The sequence below is a fragment of the Neopsephotus bourkii genome, unplaced genomic scaffold, assembly GCF_033783945.1.
Source record: "Neopsephotus bourkii isolate Nb327-2 ecotype Australia unplaced genomic scaffold, CSIRO-AGI_Nbou_v1 NB_1655, whole genome shotgun sequence".
Taxonomy (NCBI): domain Eukaryota; kingdom Metazoa; phylum Chordata; class Aves; order Psittaciformes; family Psittacidae; genus Neopsephotus; species Neopsephotus bourkii.
Window position 1 is genome coordinate 2,558,372 of NW_026902129.1, and position 23,216 is coordinate 2,581,587.

Here is a 23,216-nt window from a genome sequence, read left to right on the forward strand (position 1 = left end):
GCTTTAATCAGGAAGAAAAATGACTGAGCCCCAGCCACACATGAATGCATGCACTTAACTTTGTGTGCTTTGAAGAGTCTCCCTGTGGTGGCTGGGGTTTTGCTGCTTCAGCGTGGCTGGCTGCCATCTGAAGCACTGCTTATTTGTAAGCTGATCATCCACTGATGTGCTACAGCCAGTTCTTAGGAGGCTTTTTGTGTTTGTGTGTGTCCCCATGTGTCCTTGCATGCACATGCACGCTTCCAGTGTGGCAACCATCGTGTTGACATGGATGTGACTACTCACCACCCGACTTCAGAGAAGAGGAGAATTTAAGTAGGAAAAAGAAAAAGCCATGTAAAAATGGGGAAAAAAAAGTGGGGGAGGGGGGAATAAATGGATAAAGCCAAGAAATGGACAGAGGGAGAGAAAGAAAAAGGATTTTTAATTGCTAAGCCCTCTCTGTTTCAGTAACACTAATGTTGAATGTGATAACATACAGTAGATATAACACTTTCGGATAAAAACACAGTCTTCAATCAGGTAACATCCCTTCCATGTGTCTGTGTGTATTAATGATGATCAGACTTCCCCTCCCCACCCTTTGCTTGTGCTTGCACACAGCCTATACACTGATCTTAGAAGTGAACCACAGGAGTTCCAGGCCAAACCTCACAAAGTAGAGCACAGATCCCGCTCTGTGCCTCTTGTTATGGCTGAAAAATAATCTCTACCTTTATAAAACCAAAAATGAAGATTTCGATCCCTGCCATCCATTTTATCACTTTTCAGTTTATAAACTTAAAATACCTTGTGGGAACACGTTTTGTTTTTAGTAGTTCCACAACAACCATTGTGCCAAACACACGAAGGAGGAGCAGTTATCGGTGTGCTGGAACAAAAGTGGCTGGAAATGATTTCACCAGCTGGCACTGAGAGATCCTTAATATGCCAGATTTGCTGCAGGTATTGGCTAAATAACTGCTGGATTGATTTCAGTTTGAACACACTATTATTCCTCCCAGTCACTGCACCTCTGCTTTCTGAGGAGCAGGACTGCCTTCTGGAATATTAACTCTACTTCCTCAAATCCATTCAACTGACTCCAGGGCTCTCTGCTGTTTGTCCACCCAAAAAAAGAGAAACAAAAAAGCTGTAAGAGCCAGACTGGCAGGGTAATAACTGTGTTTATTGCATGTACAAAATACCTTGGAGTCTCGGAATCTTTTAAGAACATCATTTGGGGTTCATCACAGCCCAGTGACTTAAAAATGATTGTTACCACTGTGATGGACTCCCTGGTAAGTGAAGAAAGGACTCCTCGTGCAGTCATGAGCCTGCCCGATGAGTGGGGTGGGCACAGCTCTGCCAGCCCACATTCCCCCCAGGACACACGCTTTTAGAGCAGGAAAACCAAGGCACTCCACCAGCAAAGTCTGCACAAGAACAAACAGGAAATTGCTGGAAATGCACCAGGAATATCCCACACCTCAGTAGCTTCTTCCACTCAAACAACACTGACTGCTTCACCCAATAAGCAACCTCAGAAAACCCTCATGAAGATGAGCAATGGTTGCATACAGCCAGCTCATCAGCCCATGCTTTCAGAAGACAGTGACAAGACACCTTAACCTCATCCCAGCGTTACTTGGAGGGAAAATTGTTTCCTCTGCCATAGCTGGCTCTTAGTTTGGCACAGCTCCTCTTTTTCATAACCACTGGATCCCATGCAGCCTTTCTTAACAAACTTAATAATGTGGTCTCTGCAAGAAAATGACAAATTGTCCTCTGCCAAGAAGCTGACAAAAGAAATCCCTCCCTCCACTACCTCCAATGGGCTCTGCAGTGAAAAAATAATTCATCTTCTGCCTTGCAACACACTTGCTGTTTTGCTGCTGCTCTCCCTAACTTCTCATGCCACCACACATCAGTGCACTCTCCACTGCTTAAAAAATCCCCCCCTCCAGGAACTATGGAAAACAAAACCAGCATCCATGTATAACATTTAACAGCCCCAGACAAGTGGTTTCAACCAGCTGCTCTGGAATGCTTTGGGACTTGATGATCTTAACGGTCTTTTCCTACCTATCTGATTTTATGATTCTAACTTTGATTACACATGTGTGTGAAAGATCAAGGCCACGTTGGACAGGGCTTGGAGCAACCTAATCTAGTGGAAGTTGTCCCTGCCTGTAGCAGGGGTTGGAACTGGATGAGCTTTAAGGCCCCTTCCAACCCTAAATGTTCTACGATTCTATGATCACATCCACAACACCTCCTCCTCCATGAGCAGCAACTAACTGGATCATAACCACAACATATACACATCTAAACCTATGTACATGTGCATGCCCAGTGCTGTAATGCACAGCTAACTGCAGGGACTGGAGCTGAGCTACAAAGTAGAAATTCAAGAAATGAAAACATACACAAGAAAAATCCTGATCCATGTTGGAGAAAACTAAAGGAGAAATCTCACAGCAAAGCTCTCCGCTCCAAACTACTCCTAAGCAGAGGTTTAAGGTGGGTTTCCTAACTAGTAGGAACAAGGAGCTGCCACAGAACAGACTGGTTATTCCCCATGGCTCAGCAGAAGCATTCAAAAGCCCTGCTATCAGCTGCACGCATTAACTCAGCAATGACAAATACCTTCCAGGCGCAAACATAACTTTGGCTAAGGAGAGGTAACAAAGCTAGAAACTAGAAAAAACAAAACAAAACAAAACTAGAAATATCCTTCTATTGATGCTGATTTGATGTGGGAACAAATAAAGACAAATCAGGTCATTCAATGAGCTTTGGTGATATTCTTATCAGCACTGTGAGTCAGTCTGCAAACGTTATTTGTTTAAGGGATGCTTTGGAGACTTGTGTACTCTTCTGTGTATCAGAATCGTGTTTAAAAGCTATCTGAAAGGCCAAACCTCAGTTAGGTATCAGTACACCATGATGAAGATCACTAAACAGATCTTCACTGAACAGAAATCTGTAGCTAAACAGATTTCCAGCAGCTGAAGGTCTGGACGACAGGGTGAAAGACTTGGAAATAGGTTATACTTAGCAGCTTTGATGAGTAATTTATGGCATGATAGGAATTAGAGAGGGGAAAGTATAATTAGATCAATTATGTCTATTTTTAGATATGAAACCAGTTCAGATTCTATGGGATGCACAATCAGATGAACACTTGGAGAGATTTCTTTTTCCCTGCTGTTCAACCTGATTTTTGAAAGTTTCATCCAAACATTTGTAATTATTTCGCTTCTCTGTGCACCATCCTTAGCAATTACTCTCCTTCTGTGGTGTTTACACTCTCCAAGCTCTTGCAGATGAGCAGACAGTTATCACGTGTGCCGTCAGGCCACTCGATAGTATACATTTATTGCATCCTTTAATCTCTGTGTTCATATTCTAAATGAATCAGTCGCTTGGTTTTGCTCCCTGGGTTTCTTCCAGCTTGGGAGAGATACACAGTTGTCACCCTTGCACTCCTGAACGTGAGGTTTTCATGTAGGCTGACATGGAAGAGGAAGCCTTAGAAATTTATAATACAAATAACCTATTTCTGCAAATTCCTCTTTCCAGCAGGAGTATGTGTTGCTTACACACAGACTCAAGTAACACTACCTTTCATCTTCCCACTACGAGACAGTGACTTCACCATGTGGCAGTGATCTACCCTACTATTTCTAGCAAATATAGCGCTACTCAAGCCAAGCAAAGGCACCAACACAAACTGACTCTTGATTATTACTTCTTGACATTGCTCAATACTTGACTTTAAGATGTTTTCTTCCTCCTTGTTCTCTGATCCTCCCTCAGTTTCTTCGAGAGTTTCTTCCCTCTATTCCATTTTCATGCTTTGTGTTTCAGATCATTACTGATGATGGAAACTATGGTAGGTTCCCTTAATTTGTCCTATTGACATGGGTTCATAGTGCTCATTCAGCCTATGTTTGAGAATGTCATATTGCCAATATTCCAGTCAATCTGAGTTAGCTTGTTCTAGTCACGCTTTGAGGAAAGTATTTCTAACAAAACTTGCCACAGTCAAATTATGTTACTTCCCTGTGCCCCAGTGGTAACATGGAGATCTCCTTGCTGAGACATCGACCCTCTCCAGTGAAAAGTGCCCATAAAGAACTACAACAACAGTATTTTGTCTACTATTTCTTGAAAAAGAGTGGTTCAATTGCCTAAAACTGCTCATTCTTTATTCACCTCTCTAGGGTTTTGCTTATGACAACTTTTTTTAAGTTTGTTTAAAGAAAACTTCTTTGTTTCCTACTACTCAAAGCAGGAGAGTATCAGCTTTAGGTACAGTATCAGCTTTTTGTGGGGTTTTAGGATTATTGTTAAGATCCCCCCCATTTCCTTTTCCCCACCAAAGGGCTTTTTTCTCTACAACATATGGGAAGTTCCTCACAAAGTCATATCAACACGTTCATCGTCATCCCCTCTCGTTCTCTGCAGACACAGCTGCAGTATCTGACCTATGTATCTCTTGCTCTGGGAACTAAGTGTTGTTTACCAAAAGCAGCCAAGCCTTTACATCACCCACTTACAGCTAGCACCACCGCTATAAGCAGGTGCCCCACTGAAATGGGATGAAGGGCACGCATGTCAGATTACTTGTTTAAAAAACACAAGTCAAAAAATCAGAGTCAACAGCCTCACCTCAACTACTGCTCATGGTCCTACCAGCCCTTGAAGACAGCCCCGAGTTAGCAGCGTGATGTGTCAAAAGCAGATGCTACATCAGAGCTGTGGAGTAGGGGCACACAACTGCAGAAATGGCATCTCCTGAGCATTCCTGCCCACACTGCTTCCTACTTGCACAGGACTTGCTGCTGGGACTCTACTGTCAGGGACTGATGGGTAGCTCCAGCCTCACCAGGGAGGAAAACCACTCCCATTAATGAGAGAAAAAAATGGAAGAACAAGAGTTCTGAACAGGCAGGAGCAGACAAATGCAGTAGCAGACAAAGCAGTCCATGGCATTAGCAAAGATTGGTCTGCATGGCAACAGCACAAAAGCAAACTCTTTAGGGCAGTTTCCATCTTTACCTCAGCTGTCTACAGTGCTTAGCACAATAGGGCCCCAGTCTCTAAGCTTTTTGGCTCTACTATAATTGATTACAACAGCATCAGTTTCTCCAGCCTCCGGTCTAGGCAGACCAGAGAAAAGATTACATTACCTGCCTATGCACAGCTATGTTCTTCAGCTTGGCAAGGGATAAGATGGGATAAAACGTAAGGCTAGGTAAAGCACAACCCCACAAATATGAGAGAAGAGGGAAAGAGTCATCCTTCTGCACCCCTGGGTGGGTAACGGGGCAATAAAGAGGAGGTTACTCCTTTTCATTCCTCTCTTTGCATCCTAGAGAAGCCAAGAGTGCTGTGGGGAGACAACAGGAGCCAGAAGAGAGGAAAGATGGCCAAATGAAGATAAGGCACCCACACCACCATTCCCTGCCACACAGCTAGACACTGAGAGCTTCAAAGGCCTCCAGGGAAAAGTCACAGAAGAGAAATGTAGTAATGGTCCACATGTGTAGAAACCGCTTACAGACCAGGAAATTCCTAGACTGAAAGTTTTGGGAAGCTGGGGGACTGCTCAGGGGTAAAAGGAGAGGAGAATCGCTTGCCATGTTCTTACATTAACTCCTGTGCATCTGCTTTTGGTCACTGCTTGGAGAAGATACCAAGCCATACAGACCTGTGGTGTGGGTCAGTGTGGCCCCTCATGCTCTGCATATTCCTGGCATGCCCCACAAGGCCGAGATACCTGCAAACCCCTTCCGCTGACCCTCAGCCATCACCTCACCACAAGCAGTGCCCAAGCTGCGGGACTTGGGCCCATACAGCTCTGCGGCACAAGCATGAAGACTTCCCAAGCCTGCAAAAGCCCATCTTTCAGCTGTATGTTTGCACAACATGCTGCAAAGGAGATGGTAATAACTTCAGGTATCTGTGCCCTGTGCCTATGAAGGAACAACACTCCCTTCTGTGTTTCCACGGATAGCTGTGATCTGCCTATAGGAAAATGGGGGACTTCATTTACCCTCTGGCTGAAGAAGAAGAGACTGCTCTCCTCAGTGCCATCCCCTGGCAGTCCTGGAGCTTTTCCAACACATTAAGCATCAGTTTCCCGCCAGTGAAGTGTTTGATGCTCTACTCAATGCAGTGGCACTCAGAGAGGTATAGTAACCCTCCATATGGAAAAGCCATTTGACACAAAGGTTGGAGGTCAAAAGTTTAAATGTTCATGACAGAGACGACAGCAGTCCTTTTCTGGTCAATAACATCAAAGGATTTGCCAGCTCTTAATGCTACTATTGTCACTTGCTTGGACCCTACTGAAATTCTAGCATATTTATTGCACTCCAGGAGTATAAGGACTTTTTGTTTGTTTTAATCTCTATGCTGAGGCCAAGGAGTCTCAAGTGTTGTGACTCCCCTTACTCCCGAGGAGAATGAGCAAGGAAACAATACCAGAGGATGCAGCATTGTAGTCCCAACCAACTAGGCACTTTCTTCCCCGCCAAAAAATATAAATGATGGATAGAAACATATGGTCTCTATTGGACAGGGCTGGAAATCTCTGCTTCTGAACTCCCCACATGATGGGTTTTAATTGTCCTGTGCTATGACAGGGGCTGAAAAGCACTCCCCGCCATCAAGATCTCCATTTTGCCAGTCATTGTTGAGAAACCCCGTACCGCAGCTGACTAATGCTCCCATTAGGCACAACTGTGGCGGGGCCGGGAACAGCAGCGAGGTTCTCCAAGACGAATTGCAATGCCATAACCACAGAGTATCACTTTGCCCAGCCCTCCCTTGCTCTCTGAACTTCTGCCTGCGGTTACGCAAAAACATTACCAGAGAGCTCTGCAGTGCATGTTCCAAGCATTGTATCAGCTATCGATACCTCGTGCCTTGCCAGGAGCAAGATCCAAGTTCATTTGTTACTACCTTCCTCAGATTCCTGTTCCCCTCTCCACAATGAGGATTAGCAGTTTAAGTTATGTTGCTGACCTCCATCTGGCTACGCAGAAACAGATGTCTGCGCACTCGGGCACGATCTGATTTCAAAGTGGAGACTCTGGGTTACTAATGACGTTATAAAGGCAAGAGCACATGTTGGCTCTCAACAGTCCATTGTCTAATTGGGATGGTTTTAATCAAATATGAATGTACCCAAGTTTTCACAGTTAATGAATAAATCCCCTTTTTAAATAAGGGCAGTAATTTTGAGCTCTCCATCGAGGCAGCATCCCAAGGAATGCCTACATGAGCAGCAGTCATCACCGAAAGCCCCTAAGAGGCTGCAGCCCAGCTCGTTGTTTAAACAGCTCCTAACTGCCCTTCCCAGAGGTAAGCTGCAGCCAAATTGTTTTCCTTCACTTCACAAACCAGATATGCATGGCTTATGTGAACAGCCCCAAAGTTTACTTTAGTCTCTGTTTAAATACCTTCTACCACATATTTCAAACAAACAGTTCACTTCATTAGAAAGGCAAACAGCGTAGCCGCAGAATACGAGCACTCGAGGAGAATCACTCCGGGCAGAGAAATCCTCTGCCCCTGTGTAAACACCGCCTGCTCTGCAGCTCTGGGCAGCATCCGCTTGCCACGCCACTTCAAAAGCCTTTCCACAAATACTTCACACGTCTGTTTGTGAGTAAATGATAACCCTGAAGAGATTATCTGCAGGGCTGAGAGCCCCGATGACTATCACTGAGGCTGCACAGGCACAAACAGAAAAGCCAAAATGGTTACTGCCAGCCACAGGTGAGTTATGAAACTATAATAAAATCATTAGCAATACAGTAACATCAGCTAAACCTGTTAAACTGGAAAAGCGGTGCTGTTTGGTAGCCTGCTTTGGCATATTTGGTTCCACAAAGGGAAGTAAGTTTTACCCTTAGCAATTAAAAGGTTTATGCACCTCCATCATGAACTGATTTGTTAAATTGGCACACAACAGAAAGTTGTACGGAACACTGAGAAAGCTGCACAGCTGAGACATCATAGAATGGTTTGGGCTGGAAGGGACCTTAAAGCCCATCCAGTTCCAACCCCCTGCCACGAGCAGGGACACCTTCCACTTGAGCAGGTTGCTCCAAGCCCCGTCCAACCTGGTCTCAAACACTGCCGGGGATGGGGCAGCCACAGCTTCTCTGGGCACCCTGTGCCAGCGCCTCAGCACCCTCACAAGGAAGGGTTTCTTCCTTATGTCTCATCTCAATCTCCCCTCTGTCAGGTTAAAGCCGTGCCCCTTGTCCTGTCACTACAGGCCCTTGTAAGAAGTGGCTCATCAGTTTTCTTGTAGCCCCTTTAGGTACTGGAATGCTGCTATCACCAGATAAAGCACTAAGCTCTGTCTTCCTGGACAAATTATACATGGCAATTCAATTGCCTCAGGAGCACATGACACTCAAATCCCAGAAACAAGTACGAAAGGAGGAGGAAGACAACTAGGCATGGAGAGGAGAGGCAATGGAAGGCAGCCAGTGCTAGGAGGCTGTATCCCCAGCTCTCTTCATGTGCCGATGCAGCTCCAGAGAACACTCATCACCAACCAGGGAATACACCCTTCAAGAGAGCAAAGCACCTCACAGTTTGCTGTCACACCCTGCTGGTTTTACTGCTTTGTGCCAACTGAAAGCTTTAATCAAAATACATGTTTGAAGGAAAGGACACTGAGGCAGCTCATTACAAGTAAAGGCACTCTCACCACATCCATCACTACCATTGTCTTTGGAGCTATCACAGGAAGCTGAAGGGACATCTCTTGGCATCAGTCAAAAAGCACAGACCCATGGTATGCCCAGATCTTAACCTTATGATGTATAACCTCAAAAAATAAATTATCAACTATTCATAACATCTTAAATCCATTTTCAGACAAAAATAAAGAAAAAAAAAAGAATCTAAAAACCCTTCAGTTTATAAGCAAGGACTGATAGCACCTGGCTGTAGGGTGAAGGTTCACAAGCTGTGAGAGTACCGGTGTTATGCCAACTATCATATGAAGAGGAGAGGAACAGGTAACATTTCTATTAGGGGGAATCAAGTGTTATCAGTTATGACCGTGAAGGTTAAGACACCTTGGCATCCATAACTTTAAGCTTGCAGTGACTCAAAACATAAGTTTCAGTTATTTTCATTCTTAGGGTGAAATTAAGCCCCGCTAAGTCAATGACCTTTTATCATTCATTTCAGTGGAATCAGTGTAGTCAGCTCTTGGGATTTTATCATAGATCTTGATTTTCTTTTCAGTGGTGTTCTGCTGTTTAACTCCAGTCTTTTCAGTCATGTCATTAAGTAAGAATCTCAGCTTTCATCTAAACAAAGTTACAGAAAAAACCCACTAAACAGGACCTCCAAACACCCACATGTATGTTTCCAGTTATAGTTGCAGAGAAAAGCTGGAAAATGAGAAATTCCCAGCTTTCATAACCTGTGAGCAAACAACAAAAACATACACAAGCAGGTAGGTAGGTACAGGATCTTTCAATAGTATGTGTTTTGCATGCTCACATACACAAAGTTCCTATTTTGAATACCCAGGGGATAGCAGGACAGTACATTTTTGTTATAAATGGTATCTGCTGGCATTAAAATCTGTGGGGTTTAACTGTGATGATCTTAAAAGTTGCTTAAAGGTTTTGGTCCATACCAGAATTGCACATCATGTATCAATGATTTTTTGACTACTTAATGCTTCCTGGACAGTGGATATTTTTCATTCTCTCTATTAAGAGCTGAGAATTCTTCCACACTCTGCTTTAAGATCTATCTGGGTTAATGAAGACTGTTTACTAGAACACATGAGGTAGACAGATCCTCTCCAAGTGTTTTAGCAGAAAGACTGAATTTAGGTTTAAAGTGAAAATAAAAGCCCTAAATTTCAGCATGAACTAGAGAAAATAACAATCTCAGCCAGCTCTTTGAGAGGCTACGATAATACAAGCAATAAATTTACTATTATTATTACAACTGATAACACAAGCTGAGCTAATGGAACTAAAATATCTCCTAAACCAGTTCTTGGAGAGCTGATAATATTAACCTTTAGGTGCCAGGAGCTGGGGATTTCCCAGCGTACCAAGCTGGTTGACTTACTGACACTAAAAATAGGACTCCAAACCCTGGTGCTCTTGTGGGTTATGCACAAACAATATGATGGGGTTTTTTTTCCAAACAACTCTGATCCATTCAGAAGGTCAATAGAGAAAAAAAAAATCCATTTCTTTCAAGATGTTTCTGGCCTGAGGCTTTTCTAATGCAAAATGGGGAAAAACAATTTATTTTTCATTATGCCATTCACCAATCTTCAACTTGAAACAGACCACTTCTATACAAGCCGGTTTTTACAACATTCCAGTGAATCCTTCGCTGCAGTTTTTTTGTTCCCTAGCACACTCAGCTACTAGCTGGAATGTGCCTGGCCACTGTCCTTAAAGCATCTTTGGTAGGAACAACTGTGAGTAGTACAAGACTTAAGAGACAGCAACTCCGTTTATTCCTTTATTACACATATTTATTCCATGTATTAATAGCAAAATACAAATGGTTTGCATGTACACGTCCCAGTTCTACCTTCTGTTTGACAACCTGAATGAAAGAGGAGATGCCTCAGCCTGTCCTGGTATTTAAAAGACACCTAAATTTTACTCAGAGTGGTCTTGCTCAGCTTCTGCAAGTTATGCTTGCAGGCTGATGGTTCAAGGAGCTGGAGTCAATCTAAGCTCCACCTCAGGCACCAGCCAACAGACCACAGCTTTCCATCCAAATGCAGAACACCATCCTGCCACCAGGAGAAAAGCTCCACGAAATAGCTCAGATATAAGGAATCCTTTGAGCCACAAACACAGAGAAGAGTCCTAGGAACACAGGACACGCCATTGTCCCTTTTTTCTCTGCAAGTGTTATTTCTGTTCCTTTCTTTACTCAAGCAGTCAGCAATCAGTTTTATTTCATCTACCCATACTGCAGCATGGGTAAATGAACTTCAAACAAGCTAAAGAGAACAACTTGTGTGAGAATCTTAAGGATGTCCTTTAAGGAGCGAAAATACATAACAAGCATTCACTGAAGAAATGCGGGTCTCTGTTTTAGCTCCACAAGAGATCGCCATGGCTTGTCTTTTCCAAGTGTTTAACTTGGGGTGACATCTCTTTGGAAAAAATGACCTCTCACTTGATGCCCAAGCCCAGGGTCATCCTCAAGAGACTCTCAATCATGCTTGAGCTCAGCAGCCTTCTTGATAGAGGAATGTGAACAAGCAGCATCAACAATAGCCTGGGATCCTAGATTCCTCTTGGTGCCATACTCTCATTAGTCAAAAGAAGATGGCAACACTTCACTGCTCTTTACAATAGTGGTGGCACAAGCTGCCCTTTAGTGCACAAGGGCAAATATGAGGGGTTTGTCCCTTTCTCATGTGCAAACACCATCAAGGTTTCAAAGCAGCAACAAATACATTTAGCATTTTCTTCAGTTCACCAAAATGGATCTCCAGAACTGGGTGAAAAATCCCTAATTGCTAAAGCAGGTAGGAGCTTGAAAACTGTTCTTCTTAGGTCTGCAGATTCATCAGTAAGTCATGGGTAGAACTTGGGGGGAACCAACAACAGAGACAATGAACACAGTGAGGAATCCTGTGATGAGGTACAGTAGAATGTGAGACCAAAACAAAGTGTTTCAGAAGAACAAGTAACTATCCCCTTCTTCAGACACAAAGATGGTCTGTTCTGGGGGAAACAGAAATGAAGATACTGGGAAGGTCAAAGTAAGGCAGCAACAACCAGGACTCAATGGAGCTGAGATCTGATATTTGAGCACCCAGCCAGCCCTAACGGGTGACTCAGAGAGGGCTGACACATCGTGCCAGGTACATGCAGGGCCTTCTTGGCCAGGTGGGAAAGCAGTTTTCAAGATGAAAAGCTCCCTTTGGCTGCCTTTGCTTCTGGCATGTGTTCCTGTTTGTATCTGATTACAGATCTGGCGTAGAATTTGCTTTTGGGGAAAAAATATTCAAGGGAGAGTCTCTTTTTCAGACAGGCTTAGGGAGAAAACCAGAGCCTTATGCTCCCTCCTCTCCCCACTCCCAAGCTGTGCATAACAGGGTGAGGGTCAGGGGGGCAGCAAACTCTCTGTAAGTAATCCCCAATTAAGTTCATCCTTTAACTGGAACACTTGGCTCATGGGTGGATGCTGTTTCTCCTGCACACGTGAGCTCAGCAGAAAGAAATCCCTAGCTTGAAGCTGTGTGCCTTGAGCAGAGGGAAGCTCCTTGTTCCCTGGTGCTGAGCTAGCAGGTAAGGAGGAGCAAGAAGACCATGCTGAAATGAGACCTACGCTACAGGGACATGAATAACTCCTGACTGGCATCGATGACCAGCAGTATGCATGGCAAGACTGAAGTAAGTCTGATTGAGAACCCAGTTCATTCATCTCACACAAACCCTGCGAAGCATGCAGCAGGCTCCAAACGTAATGACTTCTGAGGGCCTGACAGGGGCCTGGAAGAAAAATGGACAAGGCTGCTTTGGGCTAGTTAAGTTAATATGCTGTGTTGCATATTCAGCTCTTTAAGAAAAGCATTTCTACCAGGACCAGGGACATTTGGTACACACACATACAACAGGCCACTGGGGTTTTGCCTGTATGTAAGAGATGCAGCCAGCACATGAAGACAACAGAGTACAGTGAAGCTCTCCCAGAGGCTGGGAGCTGCATCTCCCATGTACGAACCCACAATGATCTGATATACTCCCGCAGAGCCAGTGCCTTAAGTGGGGCATGGCTGTACGAGGCACTCTGACATCTACAGACACATTCACCCTCTCAGAGAGGCTCATACCTTACCAGCCCTTAGCAGACTGGAGGCTAAAACATGCCAGGGAGTTTCCAGCCCATCAAATAAAATATAGAGGTGTCTGCTGGGAAAAGCTTTTCCAGCCAATGTTCTATTTAATATCCCAGTGCCTCCTTGTATGGTGTTAACCCCACCACAGAAAAGAGGAAAAAAAGGAGGAGGATTAGGGGTGGCAGGAGCTGGACTCTGGACATGCTCCAAAACCCACATTCCCAAAGCAGTTGAGAATCACTATGGGGACAATTCAGTACATACTGGTTTTCATTTGACAGCTTCAGGCTCAAATCCCCAGGCATGTTGAACTGTATGTTTAAATCGCACCACACTGCTCCATCCACGGCATCTGGAGCGCTTGCAGTGGCTGCTGCCTCCATAACAGGTACTACTTTTGCTGCCAAACCAGCTGGGGAAGAGGTACTGGCAAAGTTCTGACATACGGATGTGTGCAAGGGCTTTTGAACTTCTTTCCCCTGCCCCATCACTTGCTGGCAGGAGGCTATGCCAGCACAGACACTTTGAAACAACAGACAAGAACAGAGAGAGTTGAAGGAGAATCAGGAAATAAAGTAACAGCTAAAAAGAAAAATGTTTCCTAACAAACTGGAGTCCAGCATAAACACAGGTTTTAGGAAGCACAGGGAGAAGGATCTGATAGTGAGCAATACTAGGGACCTCTGTGGGAAGGCCTCAAGCTCATTTGTTACTTAAATATGTACAAATCTGGCAGGCAAAGAGGAGTAAGAGAAGGGGAAAAGAGACCAGAGCTTAGCTCAGGGATGCAGAGAGAGAGTGTAGCTGGCTTCCCGCCAGGGTTTTTGTGAATGGGTGGGTGTGTAGGATCCATTTCCTCCCAGTTCCATGGGGGTAGGGGGAACAAGAGGGTAGGGAAATGCTTCAATTGATCCGTTACTTCGTCATGCTTCAAAAATGTGCAACTACTGTCACATAACTTGATATTTTCCCAGTATTAAGGGGATTTCTAACAGCCCGACTTCTTAACAAAGGTATTTTTCATTGTGTGCTGAATGTACTCCACTTTTACACACACTGTCTATTCATAAAAAAATGCAAGCCCTTTAAATGCAAAAAACCCCTGAATTTGTGAGTATAAGATACTTTAATGTACCTGAACTGTCTTAAAACTCTCATGCTGGCTTCTGCCGAGCTAACATTTTCTTCTTCCAGAATAAAGGGACACCAAAGGGCGTTGTAAAAGGTCCAAGAGGCAATTTCACCTTGCAAAATCATAGTTTCTCCAAAGCACATCTGAAGCATAAATACTGCACTGCATTGCTGGCAAGACGAAGAAGGAAAGAAGAACATCTGATGACAAAAATGAACTAAACACATGAAAAAAATTAGAGCTTTAATATGGTGAGGTTTGGGGTGTTGCTGGTTTTTCCTCCCCTGAGCTGTATGATCAAGTCTTGTCCTTGTCTTTCATTGTTTGGATCCAGTTTTTCATTGCGAATCTAACTTAATTACAAAGCATGTGAATTGTGTGGTAGAGATATTCTAAGCTGAAATAATCATGTAATACTGACCAGATTACAGCAATTTGGAAGTCAGCTGCAAAACAAAGGAAGCAAAACTCTTCAGAGTACGTCACAGAACTCAAAGGAGGGACTGAATCTGAGGAAGGAGCACACAATAATTACAGCCAAGACTGAAGGAGCAGGGCCTAAATTTAGGCTTCTCAGTAGAGATTAAAGTACACAAGTCACAGGTTCCTTAAGTTATATTTCCCTAAAGTCAACATGCTTAAAGGAGGGGGTGGACAGGGACTACCAGACTTAAAGAAGGGTGAATTTTCACTTCCAATTTTCAAATATATATATTACTCTGACAAGAATCAAATCCAAGCTTCACCATTAACATTGATCTTTAGTTTTCCAGACTATCTAATACAGGCTTTTAGAACGCAAGCTGTTTTCAGTGCCTGGTAAGAACTGTGAAGTTCCCAGTAAGAGATTAGAGAACGGCATTTATCCAGGGTGAACACCAACAACAAAACGTAACTTAGCCCCAGACCCCTGAAAAGGCAGAGTTTTAGGTTTCCCTGAAGATGAAAGTTGCCATGTGAGGAGCTGTTTTAGTTTGTACACCACAGCTTCATAGCAGAGCTTCTACATGAACAACCCCTAATAATCACAGGTAAAAAGGAACCAGCCACAACCTCAAAGCCAACCTTTTTGAGACTGTTTCTATGCTACAAAGAGCAAGTAGGGACCAGTGAAAGCAGAAACTAACTCCTCCCCAGCTCAGCTCCACTGTGGGATTTAACACAGACCTCGAGGCCTGCCTGTAAATATAGAGCAGGCTCCAGCCTTGCAAACTAGCGCATGCCTGAAAAGCGTTTTGAAGATGTAAAGAGGAGGCTGTCACTTAACAGAGCCTAAGTATTAAATAACGATAACCATTTAACATTCCTGCAGAGGCTTTTGAGTCAACAACTTGTCACCCTGTGCTTGGCTGACTGAAGGGTAGAACAGCCACGCAGAGCATGCAAAGTTCTCTTTGTATCTCTTCAATCTCTCTCTCAAGGCTTGAATTTCTTGCAGTTCATTTTTCTCCCAACACCTCATCTTCAGAACAGGTTATGTATTTTGGTGCTGCTCTGCCACCTTGCCTGAATTCCATTTTCATTCGAGTACAGACATAGAAAGGGAAATAGAAGATTATTTTAAAAGAAATACATATTCAATCCCTGATGGCTACTGGGGATGTTTCTGGCACAGTCTATTTTGTTTCTTGTGGGTTTTTTGTTTATATGTATGTGTTTCTTATTATTACAGATGGATACAGTAAGCTGTGTACACTTAACTAGGGCACAGTGTATACATTGTCCATCATTCACCAATAAAGAGGTTCTTATTTTCAGTACCACACAAGTCCATTCAAGGAGCAGGATGTGATCACAGAAACATAGACCTTCCATGCTGAACAGACGTACCGTGGTATATTCTAACAGGTGACATCAGTTAGCCTGAGAAGACCAGATGCTTCTAAAGCTAAATGGATACTTTATCGAGATCGGCATCTACAAGGTAGCTAGAACTACAGATACATCTACCACCCTAGGCACATCCCTATAGACTGGTATCTCAGTCTGTGCCCACCAACCTGTTCCTCACCAAAACAAAACCCTCTGCTCTGAGCTTCAAGTTTAGTGATGGTTTATAAGTTTTTGGGATTGGCTGGGGGGGGTGGGGGTGTGTTTTTGTGGTGTGTTTTGTTTTGTTGGGTTTTTTTAATGTATCAATTTGTTATTCCTCTATCATTTCTATAAACCCTGTCTACCTATATGGAGTGGCACACAATATGCCTTTTACCACATTCTTATCACATCCTCTTAGTCTTCCTACCTCTTATGCTGTGTTAACACCTTTAGATGATGTTACCCCTATGTGGCCATCTTCATTAATTTGGGAGAATTTATATTACATATCAGCAACACATGAGTCATTTCTTCTGACCTTCCTACAATAGGAGGGCCAACTGATGAGCCTTCTACTTAGAGCTCTTTCTCCTTTATGCAAAGATGTAGCAACAGCTTTCTGCAAAGCTAATGTCCTTTATGCCTGTTAAGAATTATGAACCTATGACTTTTGCATAGGTCACGTCTTGCTACTGCTTACATCAGGTCATTCCTTTTCCTATTGTCTTTTGTTGCTTATCTGTCTTCCGGACACAGACAAGTATCTAGACACATCAAGAAGTCCTTGTAATTCTTAATATAGAGGACTGGGTTTAACCTTGGTTTTTCTCACCTGCTTCTTTGTTCTGTCCATCGTTTCTGCCAACACTGTAGCACTGCTACCCTGGAAGCAAAGGTCAGATTCTCCAAGCTAACTCATGGATCAGTAGTCCTTTCTGCTCTCTATAGAGTTCACTGTGCAGGCTCATTTCCTAAGTGTTGACTAGTAGGCACGCTACAGGCACCAAGACATCTCCCTGTGACTGAAATTCACTGTTGCTAGACAGAAGAATTGGGTCTGTTTCGCAGCTGACAGTCTCATGAAGAAGTGCAAGTATAACTGTACTACTTAAAGACTACTGAAACCTAAAACATCCAAGATATATCACTTGTTAAGGCTTCTAAGGGGAAAAGCCTCAAGTAAATTTCTTACTGCTTTGGGACAGATGAGTTAACATGCTGGTTTGGAGACCTTTGGATTATTTAATTTGAGATCAGATTACAGCAGGCATCAGAAGCTCTAAAGACACCCTATAATTAATACTTCCAAAAAACAGAGAATCTGACATTCTGTCTGCAGACTAGACCAGGCCAGATTTGAATTCAAGTTCTAAAGGGAAAACAAAACAATCACAAAGTACCAAGGGTAACAAGCCTCAGATCTGTTGGGGCGAGCAGAAGCAATCCTCCAAGAAGGAGCTTGCAAAATGCCAGCAGCGCAACCTTGCAAGAAGCAGTAGGAATCATGGTCATATATAGAGCGGAAGCAAATGCAGCCACAAGAAATGTCCAGCCTGTGGACAGAAACAACAAGGGTTTTAAAAGACACTGGTAAAAACTACAGAGAAAGGACTAAAGAGAGTCTGTGTCCAAATTAACACAGAAAAATGCTTTGTAGAAGCATTTAAAGGATACTTAATGAAATAAAGCCCTGAATGTAGACGGATCCCTTTTTACTTACAGGTAAATTAGAAACAAAGTCTCACAAGAAAACTTAGTCAAGTAAAAAGTGAACCACAGAGTGGGAGAACAGCTGATATATATATATATATAGATATATAAACATATATATATATAAAAACACACGCATATATACATATATATATATATACATATATATATACAGTGGGAATCTGACAGTCTGGTGATTTGGTGACAAGATTGCCATCCAGAGTGCTGGCACAATTTCATCCCTAGGATGGCTATTCTGTTTACATGTGTCTTAGGCTAGGCACTTGGATGTGTGACAAGACTGACACCTAAGTTGTCCTATCAAAGTTTAGTGCTCAGTCTAGGGTGTTTTTTCTACTCTGCTAGAACAATCATAGATCCAAGTACCTGCAGGGCCAATTCACTCCATCTTAATGAAGGTGTTCAGAGCAGCCTGTGGCATGTAGGTGTTTCCAGCTCTCATCACTGGCTAATGGAAAACCCAAACTTTCCTCCAGCCACCAAATTTTACCTCCCTCCCCTCACCATATTCATCTGAACTCTTAGACTGCACCTCTCAATCATTCAGAAACAACCAGAACACAAGCTATGTAATGAAAGCTCTGCAATACAAGGCACATATATACATGGAGAGAGCAACAGAAACAGGCAGCAGGGGTACTCCCATAGAAGGAAGCTGGTTCCAACTTCCACATGGAAATAACTAACCACAGGCAGAGCCACAGAAAGGCATCTTCAGTTCCTTTCAAAAAAAAGAGGAGGAGATACCTATGGATTCTGGAGCATGGAAAGTAAAGACAAAACATAGTGACATATCAAAACCTGTGGGCACTACAGAGACCCAAGCTGAAAGCTGAAAAGAATGTATATTATCAGCTGCATATGCAGCTTTCCCCTACAAGGTGGAGTCTGAATATATGAGACTGCTGTTTAAACTTGATCACCAGAATGAGGTACGTGAATTCTTTGCCCTAAATGAGCTGGCTTATTCACCGTTAAAGCCTCACTGCAGCCAGGTGTTCTGAGTCAGGGTTCCCATTCATCACTATCTAGGCATGCTGCAGAAACACTGTATGAAAAGAGAGGAAAAAGGTTTGACAGAAAGTACAAAGTAAGCAGAAGCCAAGAAAAAACAAATCAGAACAGAAGCAATCCAAGTCAGGAATAGATGGAAACGAATGGACATTCCTCACTTCTGCTATCAGAAAGACATTTTCAGCTCTGTTGAAAAGAGGCTTTGTATCCTCTTCCCCTGCTTCTAGCTGCTCTGTAACGCAGCTCACTTACACAACATGGCATAATTGGTGGGAACCCCTAGCATGCTATAAATCCCAGGTCATGTAGCACCATGGTCCTACATTTTCTGAGGGCTTTTTCTTGATTACTTAAGAATTCATACACACAGAGATATTTAATGAATTACTAAGACAAATTCTCCCCTCTGACTTCTTGGGCACCTGATCCTGCTTCCAAAAATACGAATCTAGAGAGTTCATCAGAACAGCCCCTGAAGACACACATTAATCCCTGTGCAGATTAATGAGGTTAACCCACACAGATAGGCTGGAAGCCATCAACTGACTGACCTGCTGATGGCTTGCAGACCAACACTGACTTCAGTGGGTCACCAGCTCACATGTTGAATCAGGCCATATTTTAACGGGAAGCCATTTATACTAAACCAGATATTCTTTCCCTTGCAACTACAATTCTCTTCAGTTTACTAATACTTAATGCTTTCTTCAATGTTAGAAAAAGCACAGAACAAAGGATCTACATTTACATATATTAATAGATTTAAAAATAGATATATACACATATAAAAAAAAAACAATATAGAAGAGACTTTGTGGTTATTTTTAGCTAACATAAGAGGTTAATTCAGTGCAATAAAGCCTATGAACTTGTGAATGACTACAAAAATCACTTGTATAGTGAAGTTGAAAGAGCCATACTGAATGCATTCCAGTAATTTCTTCCTATCCAGGTATTACTGCCCCACTGCAGTGAGCTCAAGTTAGATCTCTGAGCTAAGACAGATCAGACATCACAGCTCACACAAGAGAAACTCCATGGAAAGGCTGCTTTATTTCCACCAGATACACAAGTGGCACAAATGGGGTTTTCCTATAGCTTTGTTTTTCCTCATCCCTATAGGTTAAGATGGACAGCACTGGGTTACGCTGATTGCCCCTTACAGAGGCAAAACAGCATGTCAAGTTTCATTCTCCCCATTCCATCCCAAAACTGAGCAAGTCACCTCGCTTACTGCTGACAACAAATGGCTGTGACCAAGTCGTTCACCAGCCCAGCCTCAGTGATGCTTCTGCAATAAACAGCGTGTCATTTTCCATGAGGAAAATAGCATGTCGTTTTCCATGAGGAAATGGTTAATTCAAACAAAGCCTTTATATTTATGAGCTTACTTTGGCACCCGGTTTTCATGTCAGCATTATGAGTATCACAAGGAATGCAAAAGAGTATGACAGAATCATCTAGGTGACAGGCAGCTGTAATGTAACAGCATCCATGAACATCAAGCAACTAATGTGCTAGTTTTGAGAAGAAAGCTTCCTTGCTGACAAGAAGTCACTCATGCTAATTGAAGTCCCATGCTTGGTTACAGTAAATGACAAATCTCAGGATCTCACATAAGAAAGCTATCCTTTGATACATCTACAGGCTTGTCGTGCTATTCTGACTTATGGTAAAATAAAGACACAGGACAGGAGGCTTTTGAAACTCCAAAAACATGAAGAAAAATAATGGAACTCATTACTGAGCAGTTTTGACTTGTTTGAGGTCTGCTTTTGCTAGTGAATGGAACAAATGATGTTACGGGGTGAAAGCTGCCAAGTTTCATTAGAGTACTTCTGTGAAAGTGTATGATCTCAGAGGCTATACATGTCAATTTACAGTAGAGTTTAGATTAAAGTGATGAATGTGTATCTAGTGTACATTTAAATGCAATTCTAAAAGAAAACCAAGCTGGGGCCTTCGTGTTCAACATGCCACTGCAGATTCTCCAGTGTAAAAGCAGAGCACCTCAAGCTCTTGCTAGTCTCTACTGTGAACAATGCTGTATTTAATTAAATGTCCACTATAATTGTAAAGTTCATTTCCTAACCCTGGCTTCAGCTACAAGAATACAAGCAGTTTGAACAGTGTTTCATATCTGCTTGATCGGTAAAAGCTGTCAGAAGGTCCTGTCAAACATGAAACAGAGTAAAAGATGAATTTCCCAGTAAACACAGTTGTATTTTTCCTCTCTTTAGCTCAGGATGCTGGTTACCATTTCATTGTTTCCCTTCACAGTGAGCAGCCCAAGCACTCGTTCCTCCTGAAACCATTTTAGTATTTTGCTACTCTATTCACACAAAAAGCCATTCACTGAACCAGGCGCATGAAGAAAACAACATGGGCAAGGGGGCTATACTCTTACTTCCACGTGTGGCAAGTCCATTCTTCACTCAGGATGTATTTAGGTATTTTTATCTCCCCGTTTACAACACACACCCAAACCACAGCTAAACTTACACAACTAGAAACTCCCAATTCTGTCACTAGTTTAATGGAGCACAGGAGCAAGCTTCCTTCTTACGTCTCACATATTTCCTTTGAAAGGGGTAGGCGGTGTGAGGCCAGCTGGGCCTATGTGAGGAACTACACATTGCCTACAAAGGGTAGAACGCTGCAGAGAGCCTCCATGTCAAAACCTTCCCAACTAATAACTTACTGTCAGTGCAGAGCAGCAGACAGATGATGTTCTAGGGCCGAACACCAAGCACGCCATGGACTCAGCAGCTCCCCAGGCTACACTGACACCTTTGGTGTTTAAGCTGGTCCAGGCAGCAGCTGGCTATGTAGTACTCAAGCTGTACTTTATGGCAAGTAGCTGCATGCATTTGGAGGAAACTTCACATTTTTAGAATCAGGTCAGTTTATACTGATATTTAACACGGTGCTTGTAGAAACAGGACCTACCAGCATCTGCTGGCAGCTGTGCTGATACACACACAGCTCCTCTTCAGTGCATGACATAGGAAACCGGGGAAAAGATTCTGCTTATTATGTGACTGCAGGTTTGCTGACTTCAGCTCTGGTATCTGGATGCAGCAGGCCAAGAAGAAGAGGCAGAGATGCAAGCAGACACCAGCCTAAGGAGCAGGAAGGCTGCTTCCTGGAAATAGCCTGAAAATCTCTACCTCTCTCCACAAGCTGCAGTAATATCCTTGTGCATTTAGGTGGAAGCAGGACTTTGAACCACCTAATTAGCTGAAGAATGAGGTAATCAGCAGCAAGCTAATGCCTACAAAATAGGTATGTATTTTTAAATGTTGGAGGAGACTTCAGAGGGTAAGACCATAGGTCGTAGATAAGCAGTAAGGCGTCAGAATGATACTCGAGTGGTATTCTGTTTTACACTGAGGCCCTTGAGCTAAAAAACAAAGGCCACTAAAATAAGAAGTTGTGTTTACTGGGTCCCTAGACTTACCATCTAATACAGCTATTCATCAAAATACTGCATGCTTTTTGCATGACACGCGTCTTGTTCAATCAATGGAAAACTGCTAAAAATCTCCTAAATATCCTATTCTAAACAACGCTTAGCAGCTACAACCAGAGCCTGATTTTGATTTATTGAATAATTTGACCGGAGAACACCTTAAGTCACAACAACATTAAGTGCAATAACTTTTCATTCCTTTGCTGAACACCATATGAAATTAAACAAAATAAAAATTGACAGCACCAAGTTATCCTGAATCTATTCCAGATGGATTAAGTTCCCTGTACGTATTAAATGGAGGTTTTTAGCTTGGGTTTGACATTGCATTTCACCAGCTCCCAACACCAAATCAAAAATAACCTAGGATGCGGTACCAGTTCCATTTCAATTCTAAATATTTCTGATACTAATTACAGAGCAAAGGGAAAATGCTGAAGACATTTCAACTCGAACAGCCCTGCCATTCTGATTAACAAATATCAGCTTTACATCTGCAAGAAATTTATAAAGTGGGCTCTTTACAAATTGTTACGGAGCAATTTGTGCACAGTTAGTTCTTTGTTTAATCGAGAAATCTGCCCAAACCCTGATTGTGTGCTTATTTCCCTAAGGCTGGGAGTGAAGGTTATTTCATTATGCCTTTTGGGAGCAGCAATCTATCTAATACGTTTCTGAATTATTCCAGACTGAGCCGAAGCTGAACATGAGAACAAAGCCCTGCTTCCACAGCAGAAAGACCAGCCTAACTCCCAGCTGGGAAGACTTAGGCAGAGATTTATAAGTACAAACACTGAAGAAATTTGTAACTAATTGCATGTATTTGCTCTCTGTTGTGGTATGCAGTAAACTAATATTTATTAAAACATATCAGCACAGCACTGCTCATTACACCCTTCCCAGTCTCTTCTTGCAAGGTTTTAATGACGGTTTGGTTTGGGATTTTTCCTTTATTCTTTCAGAGCAAGAGTGCTAACGAAAGAGGGCAACAGAAATCAGGATCACCGACTGATGCCTGCTCTTTACGGAGGCTAGAATGTACACAAACCCCATCTCTGTAATTACACAGAATATTGTAATTGCTGCCAGTGAGTAGAGGGGAAATACACTACTCCTCCCCACTCTATTTATCAAGAACAACAATCTTCTGGAGTCTATGGACCTTCACAAACCATCACCTTTGGAAAGTAACT

The 23,216-nt window shown here is 42.8% G+C and overlaps 1 protein-coding gene and 2 long non-coding RNA genes across 6 annotated transcripts in view; 2 read left to right on the forward strand and 1 right to left on the reverse strand.

Annotated features, from left to right (window-relative positions):
- Positions 1–23,216, forward strand: part of LOC133223842 (uncharacterized) — a 487,088-nt gene that overhangs the window by 391,086 nt on the left and 72,786 nt on the right. The gene's annotated exons all lie outside the window — the stretch shown is intronic.
- GLI3 (GLI family zinc finger 3) overlaps positions 1–23,216 on the reverse strand; it is a 206,690-nt gene that overhangs the window by 97,405 nt on the left and 86,069 nt on the right. The window lies entirely within an intron of this gene.
- Positions 21,656–23,074, forward strand: LOC133223851 (uncharacterized). Its single transcript, XR_009728708.1, has 3 exons — positions 21,656–21,836; positions 22,712–22,828; positions 22,986–23,074. It is a non-coding gene; the product is annotated as an uncharacterized LOC133223851 (long non-coding RNA).